The following is a 16,116-nucleotide window of genomic DNA, read 5'->3' as shown; positions in this document are numbered from 1 at the left end:
GGAATCGAACCTGGGACCTTTCAGTCCGCAGGCCAACGCTCTATCCACTGAGCCAAACCGGTTTCGGCTAAAAATTTAGACTTTTAAAAAAGGCAGACAGATTGTGAAAAAAATATGCACAACAAATAGAATAGAAAGGGGGATGATATGTTTATTTTACAAGGCATGTACAAAATGATAACAGAAGCATAAGACCTAATAGATAAATAAATAAAAGACAAAATTAGACAATTTTAAGAAGAGGAAATGTGACTGAGACACAAATAATCAAAGAAATGGGAATTTATAACTGAAATGTTATTTGCAAATATACAGGCAGGTATATATGGTGGAACTGGAACTCTTTATTTTAAATATGTGTTCTTTAATTGATTTCAGGGAGGAAGGAAGAGGGAGAGAGAGAGATAGAAAAATCAATGATGAGAGAGACTCATCAAGCGGCTGCCTCCTGCACAAATTCACTGGGGATCAAGCCCGCAACCCGGGCATCTGCCCTGACCGAGAATTGAACCATGACCTCCTGGTTCATGGGTCAATGCTCAATGGCTGAGCCAGACTGGCCAGGAAAAGCTGGAACTCTTGTACCTTTCTGGCACTAGGGTAAGTTGTGACCACCCTTTTAGAAAGCACTATTGAAAACATAGAATACTTTAAAATTTTTATTTATCGAGGTAGAATTCACATAAAATAAAATGAACCATTTCAAGTGTATAATTCTGACATTTTAGTGCATTCACAATGTTGTGGAACCACCATGTATATGGAGTGCCAAACATTTTCATCTTCCCAGAGGAAAGTCCTGAAACCTTTAAACGGTTTTTCCATTTGCCTCTTCCCCCACCAGCTCTTGACAACTACTAGTCTGCTTTCTGTTTCTATGGATTCACCTATTCTGGGTATTTCATATCAATGATGTCATAAATATCTCATCTGTTCCTGTCTGGCTTCACTTAGCATAACATTTTGGAGGTTTATCTCCTTGTAGCATGTATCAGCACTTCATTCCTTTTAATACATTTCATGGTATATATGTATGTTCCTCAATTTGTTTATCCACTCATCCATTTATAGACATTTGGCTTGTGTCCATCTTTTAGCTGTTGTGAATAGTGCTGCTACAAACCACCTTTAAGGGGGGGGGAAAATCACATCTTTCACATCTTTTATTCAGTCATTCTAACTCGGGAACTTTCTCCAAAGAGAATAACCTAAAACATGGGGACATCTGCATCCTTGTTTATTGCAGGGTTATGGGTGTAACTAGGAAAAATATGGCTGTAGTAAAATCCGAGCTGACTGCTGGGTTATAACCTGTTTACTGAGCCCCTTGTCCCTGGCTTATGAAGTCCTGAGTAATCCTGCTCCATCCTCATCTCTGTTCACCCCTCGTTCACTCTGCTCAGTCACATTGGATTCCCTTCTGTCTGACTGGGGACTTCTGTCCTTCTCCTCAAGGGTTCTGTCACACTTTTCTCCTCTATTTCATTGCCTCTATTTCCTCCTCACTCGCTCAGCACTGTGGCCTGACCTCTACTCCACCACTTGACCGAAATTGCTCTCGGGAAGTGACTCATATAAACAATGTGGGAATAAACATCCATAAGATAAATCTTTATGGGATCTCTTGATGACATCCTTAAAAACAAATTGCTAAAGAAAAAGAAATTAGTTTTCGACATGCTTGAGCTTTTCTGCCAAACCAGTTCTGGAAACTTTTGTTGATTTGGTCTCTCACCGGTCATCTTCCTCCTCTCTCCTCCCCATTCACAAGGTGTAACCATTCTCCAAAGTGCAGACAACCTTCTGGCCCCAGCTCTTCTCTCTCTATGGTTTCCCTAGTGACAAAAGGCAGTGCGGGACCCAGCACTGCTCTGACAACTCAAGGATTAGTGAATTTGAGAGCACTGGGAGTCAGCATCCTCAACATCTATGCACGTGTTTCATGCAAGGCAGTGGCAGCAGAAAAAGAGGTTAAGGTGCTTTTGAGATGGTTAGATCAAAAGAACACAAACTGGACTCATTCCTGAGTATCTGTTTCATCCAACCTTTTGGAGAATACACAAAATAGCATGAGGAGGCTGGATCCCTAGTGACAGGTGGGGACCAAACGCTGGTGAAATTCAAATACAGGGGTGGGCAAAAGTAGGTTTACAGTTGTGAGTACACAGTTTATTCTTGATTTATTATTTATTAATTAATGTATTATTTCTTTATATTACAATTGTAAACCTACTTTTGTCCACCCTATATTAATGTTAATGTGGTCTCTTCTATGCCCACAAGTTGGTAAAACCTGGGGCCTTCAGGATTGAGTCAGATCCATAGTTCTCTACACCCAAGAACTCCACAGATCAGTTGTCAATTGGACACCTGTCAATTACTGCACACAGATTGCTTCAGAGTAACTGGCTTGCCGATGCTACTTAATGCAGAAGTAAAAAAGAAATGGCACAAGTAAACGCTGCTGCTCATTACTTCAGCAGGACAACCCATCATTTCTCTACTCCAGCACAGCTTTAAAGTCCTCATACGCATATTTTGTTAATTCAATCCAAGGAGCACATATTAAGCACCTACCATGTGTTCATCCTTGAGTCAGATGCATGCATTAGATACACATTGGATCTGACATGGTCTCAGCTCTAAAAGACGAATAAACAAAGGAGAAAAGACAAGATTGAAGGGATCCCAAGAAGTAGCCCTTTCTTCTCCACCAGAGCTCAGAACAAATTGAGAGATAAGATTAAAAAAACACAATAAAAATATATAGTTAATGGCCTTTGGAAACACAAAAGATGAAGGAATTATTGCTAATAGGGGGAGTAGTAAAGTATGTAAAAAGGAGTCAGGTATTTAATTGTGTTGAAAAGATGAATAGGGTTTGGACAGGTTTTACCAGGAAAGGAATAGTTGGGTCAGGGGTAGAATGCAAGGCAAAGGGAGCAACATGACTCAAATACAAACATGAACATTCACCGTGAGCTTAAGAAAGGGCAAGTATGCAGCAGTAAGGGCAGGGTCACCTTATGAGACCAATTTGATTGGAGGGGTTTGTCATGGCCTGAAAGCAAACATTTTTCAACTTTTAAAATTATCAAGCAATGTTCAAATGTGCTTCATCATGGCTCAGGGTGGAGTGAAGTTCAAGGCCAAGGGAAATTCAATTAGGAACATGAGTGCCAAAAATGGGGAGAGGGATATCTGTTATCCAGGCTACTTGGTGATTACAACAAACAAACAAACCAAAAAGTCCTAGATTTGCCAAATGTCTCTCATTCCCAAGAATACTCTGCTTTATATATTGGGTAGTATGGAAGGCATAAAATAGGAGGAGCTTTATTTTTAAGCAGGTTGAGTGAAATTATAGAGGACTTGGAATAACACTTAAGTGAGTTTGTACTTTATTCCATAGAAAATGGAAAACAAGATTGTTTTATCAGAGTTATAATGTGACAGGTGCCATACTAGTCACTGCTATAAAGTGATACTAGCCTTTTAAGAGTTCATGTTCTAGTTAAGATCAACACGTATGAAGATAATTTCCATAAAATCAATGAAGGTATAAGGTAACATAATCGGTCATATGAGTACTGGTTGGTGGGGAGACAGAGATGGGAGGCAAGGACCCCCATTAGAAAGCAATCGAGACAAGCCAGGCAGGGGGTCAAAAGGCTCACAGGGTGGCCAGGAGGACGTGCAATCAATTGCACAGGCACACGCATTCATTTCGGAAAAAGGAATTCCACGTCTTCTGAAACAGATGAAAGAAACAAGCACAAGTAAAGATGCAAAAAATCATATAGCTTTTTAGCTATTCCATGATTTAAAAGATAATTTTCACATTTTGCTTCAATGGGCTCCTCCTTTCCACTGGTTGTGCTGGAAAGCTTTCAGACCAATGTCTTAGATTCCAAACACAGCACACTTCCTTGTTTATTTAAATTCAATATGCCCCTGCGGTGGAAAATTAACCAAGAGTTGACCCGGGTGCCTGTTTGTACACTTAGGAAACTATAGGATAGATTCCCAGAGGTTTTTATTTTGCCAGGAATCAGAACCACAGTTGTTGTGAAATTACAAAACTGAATAATTAGGATAGTAAGATGGGAAGCTCTTTTTGAGAGGAGAGGGAAGGAAGGAAGAGGCACATAGAGTGGGTTAGAAGTAATGGCAGGAGACACTCATAGAGGTTATTATCTCTAGCTATCCCTGAATAGCTTATGAAATCAAGTACCGGCACTGATATTCCTTCGTTTCTCAAACATTTATTGACTTACTACAATGGGTCATGCATTCTTCTAGATACTAGGAACATAGTAGTATAAATAATAGACAAAAAAATCCTCAATGAGCTTACATGTTAGCGAGAAAAGGCAGATAACTAAAAAATACAACTAGAAAATAGTAAATATGTTAGATCGTGATACCTGCTATGATGAAAACAGCATGGAAGGTAGGAGGTGATGTTCATTGCTGGGGTTAGTGGTGTGCAGGGAAGTCTTCAGTGAGAAGTTAACATTTGCATAAGGACCTGAAGGAAGTGAGAGAGTGGACAGTGAATGCTTCTCCATTATAATATCCATGGGCACTTAAGACTCAGCATGCTCAAGACTATGCTCATCCTCTTTCTTTTCAATGGAAGAATCAGGGTGGGGGAACCTGTGTTCCCAGGGTTAGTGATGGCACTAGCATAACTGGACCCCTAAATCATCCTGACCTTGTTCCTTCCATCAGTCCCCACATCCAGTCTATTACCAAAGCCTGCCTCTTGGACATTTCTCTGCTTTGTTCTACAGTGCCAAGTCTATTTCAATCTGCCCAACTGTATTAGCCTCCAGGCCTCCCTAAATCCTGGCTTATCTCTCTCAAATCTGTCCATGCCATTGCCTTGCTTAGAATGCTTATCTCTCCATGTCCTCTGTCATTGTCCAACCCCTCTAGTATGCAAACAAGGTCCTCCAAGACCTGACCCTTCCATATTCTACACCAGCCGTGGGCAAACTACGGCCCGTGGGGCGGATCCGGCCCGGTTGAAAAGAAAAAAAACAAAAAAAAAAAAAAAAAAAAAAAAAAGACCGTACCCTTTTATGTAATGATGTTTACTTTGAATTTATATTAGTTCACACAAACACTCCATCCATGCTTTTGTTCCGGCCCTCCGGTCCAGTTTAAGAACCCATTGTGGCCCTGAGTCAAAAAGTTTGCCCACCCCTGTTCTACACCCATGTCTTCTTCTAAACAACTAAGGGCTCCTTTTCAATACAAAACATGTTACTCCTCCTTGCCTTTGCTTGTGCTATTCTCTCTGCCTTGAATGTGCTTCTGATCCCCCCGTGTCTTATTAACTCTATGTATCTTTTAAGCTCAACTTGAATACCGCTTCTTCCAGGTTTGATTAAGTGCATCTCCTTTGTGCTTATTCTCAATGTAGAACATACCACATTGTAGTGTTATGACCTGTGGATGTGTCCATCTCCCCATGAGACTGAGCATTTGTAGGAAAGAACTGGAACATATTCATCTTTATATCGCCTAGCACCGTGGTCGGCAAACTGCGGCCCGCGAGCCACATGAGGCTCTTTGGCCCCTTGAGTGTGGCTCTTCCTAAGCCTTAGGACAGGGGTCCTCAAACTTTTTTAAACAGGGGGCCAGTTCACTGTCCCTCAGACCGTTGGAGGGTCGGACTATAGTTTAAAAAAAAACTATGAACAAATTCCTATGCACACTGCACATATCTTATTTTGAAGTAAAAAAAAACAAAACGGGAACAAATACAGTATTTGTATTTGCATGTGGCCCGCGGGCCGTAGTTTGAGGACCCCTGCCTCAGGAGTACCCTAATTAAGTTAATAACAATGTACCTACCTATATAGTTTAAGTTTAAAAAATTTGGCTCTCAAAAGAAATTTCAATCATTGTACTGTTGATATTTGGCTCTGTTGACTAATGAGTTTGCCGACCACTACTAGCATATTCCCTCTTGAACTTTTCAAGTAAACAAATTTAAAGATAAGGCTCTCAGAATACAGAAAGTGCTTATATTTTTGACTGAAATCTGATGCTTCCCGATACTTGTAATCCCATCTACAAAAATACCTCTTAGCTTAGTAAAATGGTTTGCTCTTTCCTATGTGGGAAGAGGGAGAACATGCTGCTCATTGACATTCCCCCTGGGGTCAAAGCAGAGATCCCTCTGTGGCCGGGGTGTGGGCAGCACTGGTCTGTGCAGGGCAAGAGAGAGAACTTTTTGTTAATTGCAGTCAAGATTGCAGTAGGTGAGCATTTAACATTACAATAGGACCAAGAGCGAAGGGAAGCCAGGAGTTGGCAGAAGGCTGTGTGTGGTCACTGCAACTTCTGGTAATTATTCAAATCTTACTAAGTCATAAAGTGTTTGATGCACAAATAGTGTGTATACATGTGTAAGTGCATGCTTACACATACAGGTGGGGTGTAATCTGGGAGAGGGGCATGGGTTTATGTCTAGGGAGGAGTGGCTTAGGAGAGATTGCTTGCAAGGGTGCCAGATTAAAGACATTGGGGACCCTAAGCAAATAACCTGTCACTATTCTCAGTGTTTGGGTTATTTGAAGTAATGCAGGCCATGTGGTTTGGGGTAATGCATGGACCTTGAAGACGGAATGAGGTGGGTTTCAATCCTCCATTTAACTTCCACCAGTTGTGTAGCATTGGGCCAGTCACTTAACTTAGAAAAGTCACTTAACTTCTCTAAGTCTGAGCCTTTACCTTTATTATAAAGGGGATAAATAACGCTACTCTTGGATTACTAGAGTGCTCAGTGCATTGCAACTGTCGTTACATTCATCAGTCCTGTGTTTCAGGAAGATGTATCTGGTGCTGGCTCCAGGAGTGGGCAGAAGCCAGGAGAAACTAGAGACAAACTGACAAGAGGATATTTGAGCAAGTCTTCAGGAGAGAGTGGGGCCAAGAGTCTGAATGCAGAAAATGGTGATGCAAATGAAATAAAAGACAAACAAAAAACTTTGAAGGGCAGGACTGAGTAGCTGACCTGAGAGAAGGGAGGGTCTGAGATGGAACCAAAGCCTTGCATTCCAGTAAGTGGGAAATGGATGGTGATGCCATGTTTTAGCCACTCCACTCTCTGTGTGTGCAGAGCATTCCCGTGCCTGCTCTCTGAAGTCCGTGCTGTTCTCCTCTCCACTAACCGAGGCGCCAGGCCTTGGCACAAGTCCTGTGTCATCAGAAGTCTTCCCTGAGCACTCAAGTCTAGGGTCAGCAACTTATTCTCCAATCAGCTGCTGCACTGTACGGCACTTAATTAAACTTTATTTTTGCAGTTTTAGATGTGACTTGCCCACTAAATTTCTTGTCGTTTGAAGATGAGAACCAAGTCTCACTTACTGTTCCATTATCATCTCTGCCAGATGGCCCATACCTGCTCCCTGCTTTTGTGGTCTAGTATGGATGGTTTCCTCTGTTCTGGACTGAAAGTAAGGGTGTAAATTGCCATTTGTGAGAGTTCCCATAGAAAGAGAGTAAATTGGCCCTGGCTGGTGTGGCTCAGTTGGTTGGACATAGTCCCATGCACCAAAAGATTGCCAGTTCAATTCCTCTCTTTAAAATCAGTAAGCATGTCCTAGGGCAGTAATGGCGAACCTTTTGAGCTCGGCGTGTCAGCATTTTGAAAAACCCTAACTTAACTCTGGTGCCGTGTCACATATAGTAATTTTTTTATATTTGCAACCATAGTAAAACAAATATGTATATTGATATTTATTTTATATATTTAAACGCCATTTAACAAAGAAAAATCAACCAAAAAAAATGAGTTCGCGTGTCACCTCTGACACACATGTCATAGGTTCGCCATCACTGTCCTAGGGTGAGGATTAAAAGGGGAAAAAAAGGTAAAAGAGAAACCAGGACACGACCCCAAAGAACAAACAAAATCAACAAAGTACAAATATTTTATACTCACTATATTCATTATCATCACTGCCACCACTAACATTTATTGACCATCTACCATATGCCAGGTACATGGATCATCTCATTAAAACCTCACAATAACTGCATAAGGTAGGTACTACTGTACCACTCTTACCACTCTTCTCATTTCACAAATGAAGAAATGAGACAAACAGGTTAAGTAACTTTCAAATACTAATAGCTACTAAGAGATGAAAGATAGACACTCTGGTCGAATTATCACACGACTGTTCGAGTTGTGTTAGCAACCAGATTAAAAGAATTGTAGTGAGGGAAGGAGGTAACTACAAAATAGAGCATGAAGTGGTAGAAAGAACACCGGGCTAGGAGTCAGGAGCTCTGGAGCTCTGGTCCTAAGCAAGGTGAGCTCCCTAGAGCTCGGTGCTCTTCATCTGGAAAGTGAGGGGGTTACACAGATAACTTCTAGGATCCTTCAACCCCAGAATTCTGTGCTGGAAACATCATCTATCTGTTGGTGTGATAAGAGGCTTACTAGCATCACTTTTTAATATAGATCCACATATTCTAGAAGGTTATTGGACTACTCGGATCAGGTCACATGGAGTTTTGAGAAATGTTTTGAAATAAGAAAGGAAGTGGCATAAAGTAGAGACACAACAAGGAATTCAGGCTAGAATATTGTCAGGAAAATGACTAAAAGGAAGGAGTGGGTGAGTCATGTGCATCGGGAGCTAGCAGATTCTCTGGTTACAGTGGGAACTACCATCGCAGCAGGAAATGGGTAGAATTAGTCAAGAAAGGACCAGGTGGAAAATAATCTTGAAAGCAAGGCATAGAGTTCCAAAAAGTAGAAACTGGGGCAAAATATCTGTCCAACAAGCTTTTGATTTTGTACAGGAAAAAAAATACTAGATAAATTAATTTCTTCTTCCATTAATTTATCTGAGCATAACATGAACATAGTTAACAGGAGATTTTGAATAGGAAAAGTATGGAATAAGAAGTTGTTCTGACAGTCTAAAAAAGCCAGATCTAAGACAAATAAAATGGTTTTGAATATAAGAGTTACATTTCCTCAGAGAGTGCTTATGAGCATGTGTGTGGGTGTGAGTATGGAATAAGAAGTTGTTCTGACAGTCTAAAAAAGCCAGATCTAAGACAAATAAAATGGTTTTGAATATAAGAGTTACATTTCCTCAGAGAGTGCTTATGAGCATGTGTGTGTGTGTGTGTGTGTGTGTGTGTGTGTGTGTGTGTGTGTGGTGTATGTGTGGTGTGTGTATGTTTGTGTGGTGTGTGTGTGTGTGGTGTGTGTGTGTTTGTGTGGCGCGTGTGTGTTATGTGTGTATGTTTGTGTGGTGTGTGTGTGTGTGTGTGTATGGTGTATGTGTGTGTGTGGTGTGTGTGGTGGGGGGGGGTGGGGAGAGATCTGAATGCAGTGTGCACATAAATGTAAGAGGAAATTGGTGAGGTCTGCATGTTAGGGGTTGGATTTTTTAAGTGATGGCTGGCATATTTTCTTAATTTGTTCCCAGAATGTAAAATCACCAGCTGAACTTCTCAAATGCACGGCAAGTCCCTTAAACTTTGCTTCACCTTTCTGAAATGTTGGTATTCAGGAAGAGGATATTTATTCAAGAGGAATAAAATTAATGAAACTCTATAAAATTTTTTGAAGACAGCTCCACTTCTGAGACATTAGAAAACAGCAAGTCTATTTTAATGTAAAATCCTAATAAAATGGTTAGTTTTGATAATAAACTAGATAGGATAGTTCTTATCAGATGCAAACATTTTCCCTAGAAAAGTGCATTATGAAAATATTTATCTTCTATTCTCCTGTTTCTGAAATGCATTTTTTCTTTAATTATAAAAGTGACATAAGGCACATTTATGATTTGGATTTTCTAATGTGTTTTTGGGAAGTGTTCCTGGGCAGAGCTGGAGAGCTATAGCGGGCCCTTGATGAATGTTGTTTCACTCAACGTCATTTTGTTATAAAGATGAGATCCATGGGAACTTTAACTCTTGTTATATCGATTACCCTATGGTAAGATTGGTTTTGTTACATGTAATTTCACTTAAAGGTGCAGAACCTATCGATGACTTAAAGTGAGGACTTATGACTGCATATTGGAAAGGGGAAAAGAAATGTACTAATTTGAGTGTGCATTTACTATGTGCCAGGCACTAAGCTGGACCCTTTATACACATTCTTTCATTTAATCACCATCATGAGCCAACACATGAGAACAAAGAGCCTCTGAGTTGCACAGCTCATAAATGAAAGCATGGGATGCAAGCAAGCATAGGTCTACTCAGCGTCAAAGCCCATGTCCCTTTATAAGCAACAGATTCATACTACTGACCACCTCATTTTGCCACTCAGGTGGAAAAAAGGGGGTTCCTACCTTTTAATAAAATGTTTTGGTGTTTAAAATCATTAAACAATAAGTACAATTTACAAAGGTTATTTGGAATCAATTCCATTGAACTTCCTATTTGCTTAGTTGCTACCTTAGAGTTGTAAAATTTGCTGGTTAATAGGAAATCATACATTCAGCTCTATCTTAAAATACATGTCCAGAAGCATAGTTCCCATCGCTGCCATTGCTACTACCCAGGACCACACTTCTGTCATCTCTTGTCCAGATCACTGCAGTAGCCTTCTAGCTGGTTTACCGACTTTAGCCCTTGTCTCCTCTTCAATTTATTTATGCGATACGGCATCCCAAAGGGATCCTTAAAAGTTCATAACACAAAAGTCTTCTACTCAAACTCTTCAATGACTTTCCATCTCACTAGAGTAAAAACCAAACTCTTAAAGGGGTTGAAAGATCCTACTTGGTCTGGGCCATGGGTCTCTCTTTGATCTCTTCCACTGCAGTTTCTCCCTCCCCCCGCCCCCCCACCCATAACCCTTCCTCTCTGCCACCCGGTCTCCAGTTCCTAGTATAAAGCAGGCGTGCTTTTCCTCCGGGGCCTTTGCTCTTGGTTTTCTTTCCCTTCCCCAAGAACACTCTTCCTCAACATATCTGCAGGGCTTACTTTTAAAAATCTTTTAGTTCTTACTAAAATGCTAGTACATTAACAGTTATGCAACTATCATCACAATAAAATTTTAGTACATTTTCATCACCCCAAAAAGAAACCTCAAACTCACTAGCAGTCATCCCCCATTCTCCTTCTCTCCATTGTGTGTATGTTTGTGTGGTGTGTGTGTGTGTGGTGTGTGTGTGTTTGTGTGGCGCGTGTGTGTTATGTGTGTATGTTTGTGTGGTGTGTGTGTGTGTGTGTGTATGGTGTATGTGTGTGTGTGGTGTGTGTGGTGGGGGGGGGGGGGGGAGAGATCTGAATGCAGTGTGCACATAAATGTAAGAGGAAATTGGTGAGGTCTGCATGTTAGGGGTTGGATTTTTTAAGTGATGGCTGGCATATTTTCTTAATTTGTTCCCAGAATGTAAAATCACCAGCTGAACTTCTCAAATGCACGGCAAGTCCCTTAAACTTTGCTTCACCTTTCTGAAATGTTGGTATTCAGGAAGAGGATATTTATTCAAGAGGAATAAAATTAATGAAACTCTATAAAATTTTTTGAAGACAGCTCCACTTCTGAGACATTAGAAAACAGCAAGTCTATTTTAATGTAAAATCCTAATAAAATGGTTAGTTTTGATAATAAACTAGATAGGATAGTTCTTATCAGATGCAAACATTTTCCCTAGAAAAGTGCATTATGAAAATATTTATCTTCTATTCTCCTGTTTCTGAAATGCATTTTTTCTTTAATTATAAAAGTGACATAAGGCACATTTATGATTTGGATTTTCTAATGTGTTTTTGGGAAGTGTTCCTGGGCAGAGCTGGAGAGCTATAGCGGGCCCTTGATGAATGTTGTTTCACTCAACGTCATTTTGTTATAAAGATGAGATCCATGGGAACTTTAACTCTTGTTATATCGATTACCCTATGGTAAGATTGGTTTTGTTACATGTAATTTCACTTAAAGGTGCAGAACCTATCGATGACTTAAAGTGAGGACTTATGACTGCATATTGGAAAGGGGAAAAGAAATGTACTAATTTGAGTGTGCATTTACTATGTGCCAGGCACTAAGCTGGACCCTTTATACACATTCTTTCATTTAATCACCATCATGAGCCAACACATGAGAACAAAGAGCCTCTGAGTTGCACAGCTCATAAATGAAAGCATGGGATGCAAGCAAGCATAGGTCTACTCAGCGTCAAAGCCCATGTCCCTTTATAAGCAACAGATTCATACTACTGACCACCTCATTTTGCCACTCAGGTGGAAAAAAGGGGGTTCCTACCTTTTAATAAAATGTTTTGGTGTTTAAAATCATTAAACAATAAGTACAATTTACAAAGGTTATTTGGAATCAATTCCATTGAACTTCCTATTTGCTTAGTTGCTACCTTAGAGTTGTAAAATTTGCTGGTTAATAGGAAATCATACATTCAGCTCTATCTTAAAATACATGTCCAGAAGCATAGTTCCCATCGCTGCCATTGCTACTACCCAGGACCACACTTCTGTCATCTCTTGTCCAGATCACTGCAGTAGCCTTCTAGCTGGTTTACCGACTTTAGCCCTTGTCTCCTCTTCAATTTATTTATGCGATACGGCATCCCAAAGGGATCCTTAAAAGTTCATAACACAAAAGTCTTCTACTCAAACTCTTCAATGACTTTCCATCTCACTAGAGTAAAAACCAAACTCTTAAAGGGGTTGAAAGATCCTACTTGGTCTGGGCCATGGGTCTCTCTTTGATCTCTTCCACTGCAGTTTCTCCCTCCCCCCGCCCCCCCACCCATAACCCTTCCTCTCTGCCACCCGGTCTCCAGTTCCTAGTATAAAGCAGGCGTGCTTTTCCTCCGGGGCCTTTGCTCTTGGTTTTCTTTCCCTTCCCCAAGAACACTCTTCCTCAACATATCTGCAGGGCTTACTTTTAAAAATCTTTTAGTTCTTACTAAAATGCTAGTACATTAACAGTTATGCAACTATCATCACAATAAAATTTTAGTACATTTTCATCACCCCAAAAAGAAACCTCAAACTCACTAGCAGTCATCCCCCATTCTCCTTCTCTCCATTATTTGGCAATCACTAATCTAATTTTTGTCTGTAAAGATTTGCCAATTTGGGATTTTGGACATTTCATATAAATGGAATCATACAACATGTATTATTTTGTGACTGGCTTTTTAGCATAATGTTTCCAAGGTTCATTCATATTGTAGAATGTATCAGTACTTCATTTCTCTTTGAGACCAAATAATAGTCTATTATATGAGCATACTATTCACTCATTAGTTTATGGACATTTGGGTTGTTTCCATTTTTTTGCTGTTATAAATAATGCTGCTATGAATATTTATGTGCAAATCTCTGTGTGGATATATGTTTTCATTTTTCAGGCAAATACCTCACAGAGGCATTGCTGGGTTTTAGGGTAACTCTTTTATTTCTCTTATTTAAGTTTCTGAGGATCTGTCAGGTTGTTTCCAAAGTGGCTTCACCATTTTACAATCCCAATAGCAACGTACGAGGAGTCCAATTTCTCCACCTCCTCTCCAATACCTGCTATTGTCTATCTTACTATAGTTCTCCACGTGGGCAGAAGGTGGTATTTCATAGTTTTGATTTTCATTTCCCTAATGACTAATGACATTGAGCATATTTCCATGTGCTTATTGACCTACTGTATATCCTATCTATTCAAACTTAGTGTCTATCTTTTAATTGGGTTTTTATCTGTTTATTATTGAGTTTCAAGTGTTCTTTACCTGGATACAAATCTCTTATCAGTTATATGACTTGCAAATACTTTTTCCCAATATGTGGGTTGTCCTTTTTCCCAACTTGAGCTATTTCACAATGTTGCTAACAAAATTAACATAATATTAGGCTGTGTTAATAACATTATATAATCCAGAACAAAATATATCTCTTCTCTGCTAGTCTGGCCACTCTGCAATGTCAAAATCAGTTCAGAGAACCACAGTGTAGAAGGCATCTCTCGCCCCCACCCCCAAAAAAAGAGGTGAAACCTTTCAGGGTTAAATAAGGATCTGAAAACCATCCCATATTTCTTATGAGGAACAGAATAGGGAGCAGAGTATACTTATCAGAGAATAAGGATTCTCCAGTTACTAAAGGATTCTCGAGTACTCCTCTGGAAAACAAAAGTAAAATAAATAGATGCCAAACAAAGAGACATACTATTTTGGGCTCTATGTCATGAAGAAATTACAACAGTCACACAAAGCCAAATACATACTAAGTATTTAATAAATAGTAAACTGTTCAATGAAGAAATGAATTAGAACTACCCCAAAGTAGAATAAGCTGTTTCAACAAGGAGTAGATTCACATTAATAAAATGTTCAAGAAAGTAAAAGGCCATGGGCCGCTCTTGTAGTAAAAACATTGCCTACAGACTGGATGAGGAAACCTCCAGAGTCTCCTCTAAGTCTGATTCTATCACTTTAAAAACCAGGATATGGTAAGCTATTGATGGAAATTAAAAATTTTAAATTGATTTTTAATTAATAATATAGTCACAATGTAAGGTGCAAAGGGAATATAGGGACTGTATCCCAGCCACCCAGTATCTTTCTCCAGAGGTAACCCCTGTTATTGTTCTCATCCAGGGATATTCTATGTTTATAAAAGTATTTATGAAAAAAATATTTTGCACAACGTTAGGTACCTTGTTACACACAATGTTTTGCATCTTGCATATTTTACTTAAAATTTTTGTTGCAAATTGTAGATTATATCAGTACATAAAGACCAATTTTATTCTTATTAAGTTCTAGCCCATAGTATAGAACTGGTACAATTTATTCAACTTGACCCCTATTAATCAGTAGTTATGTTGTTTTCTATATTTTTCTATTAAAAACAATGCTACAGTGGATACACTTATGCATTCCTTATTTTGCACTTGCAAAAATAATTGTTTTTAGGATCAATCACTGGAATCAAAAAGGTTTGCATTTTTGCTGTTGATAGATTGCCAAATTGCTTTCAGCTGGAGTTGGGTCAATTTATCTTTTCATCAAAAATGTTTGAGAATATTTATTTCCCCTTACTACAACCCCTAACTCAATACAGTGTCATCAGTTTTTATCTCGGCCAGTATGATGGGTGAAAAATAGTAATTGTCAATTTTTATATCTCATTCTAAATGAGGTTGAGCTTCTTTTTATGTTACAGCCACTTGTATAATTAAAATATATATCCTTAGCTAGTGTGGTACTGGGTTATTAGCCTTTTTCTTAGTGATTAATTTGAGCTCTTTATGTATTAAGGAAATTAGCCATTTGTCTATGAGTTGCAAATTTTCCCCCAGAATATAATTATATTTTGACTTTGTTTGTTTTACCTTCATGAGTTATTTTTTTAAAAATATTTTTATTGATTTCAGATAGGAAGGGAGAAGGAGAGAGAAATAGAAACATCAATGATGAGAATCATTGATCACCTGCCCCCTGCACGTACCCTATTGGGATCAAGCCCACAACCCAGGCATGTGCCCTGACCTGGAATCAAACCGTAACCTCTTAGTTCATGGGCTGACACTCTACAATGGAGCCACAGAGATTGGGCATGAGTTATTTTTTAAATTCTATGTGCTTGAATTAAATATCAATATTTTCTTTTATGTTTTTTGAGCTTTATTATAACTTAGAAAAACCTTCCCTATTCTAGAATCATATTTAAAATTATCCCATGTATGTTATGGTATTGTTTTTTACATTTAAACCTTTGCAACCTCTGCCCAGGCTGGTGTGGCCCAGTTGGTTGGAGTGTTGTCCTATATATCAAAAGATGGCGGGTTCAATCCCATCATAGGATGCGTACAGGAAAGGGAGAGATAGAAACATCAATGATGAAAGAGAATTATTGATCAGCTGCCTCCTGCACGCCCCCTACTGGGGATCAAGCCTACAACCCAGGCATGTGCCCTTGACTGGAATCCAAGCTGGGACCCTTCAGTCTGCAGGCTCACTCTCTATCCACTGAGTCAAACCGGCTAGAGCGTGGTAATTCTTTACAGGCATTAAAAGTGCTCTAATATCTTCCTGTACATTTTCTTCATAGCATTTGCTACAATTATATACTTTTCTATAATTAAACTGTCTTTCTGACAGA

This window comes from Myotis brandtii, unplaced genomic scaffold (genome assembly GCF_000412655.1).
Source record: "Myotis brandtii unplaced genomic scaffold, ASM41265v1 scaffold3075, whole genome shotgun sequence".
Classification (NCBI taxonomy): domain Eukaryota; kingdom Metazoa; phylum Chordata; class Mammalia; order Chiroptera; family Vespertilionidae; genus Myotis; species Myotis brandtii.
The sequence above is the reverse complement of the archived record's forward strand: the minus strand, read 5'-3'. Positions refer to the sequence as shown.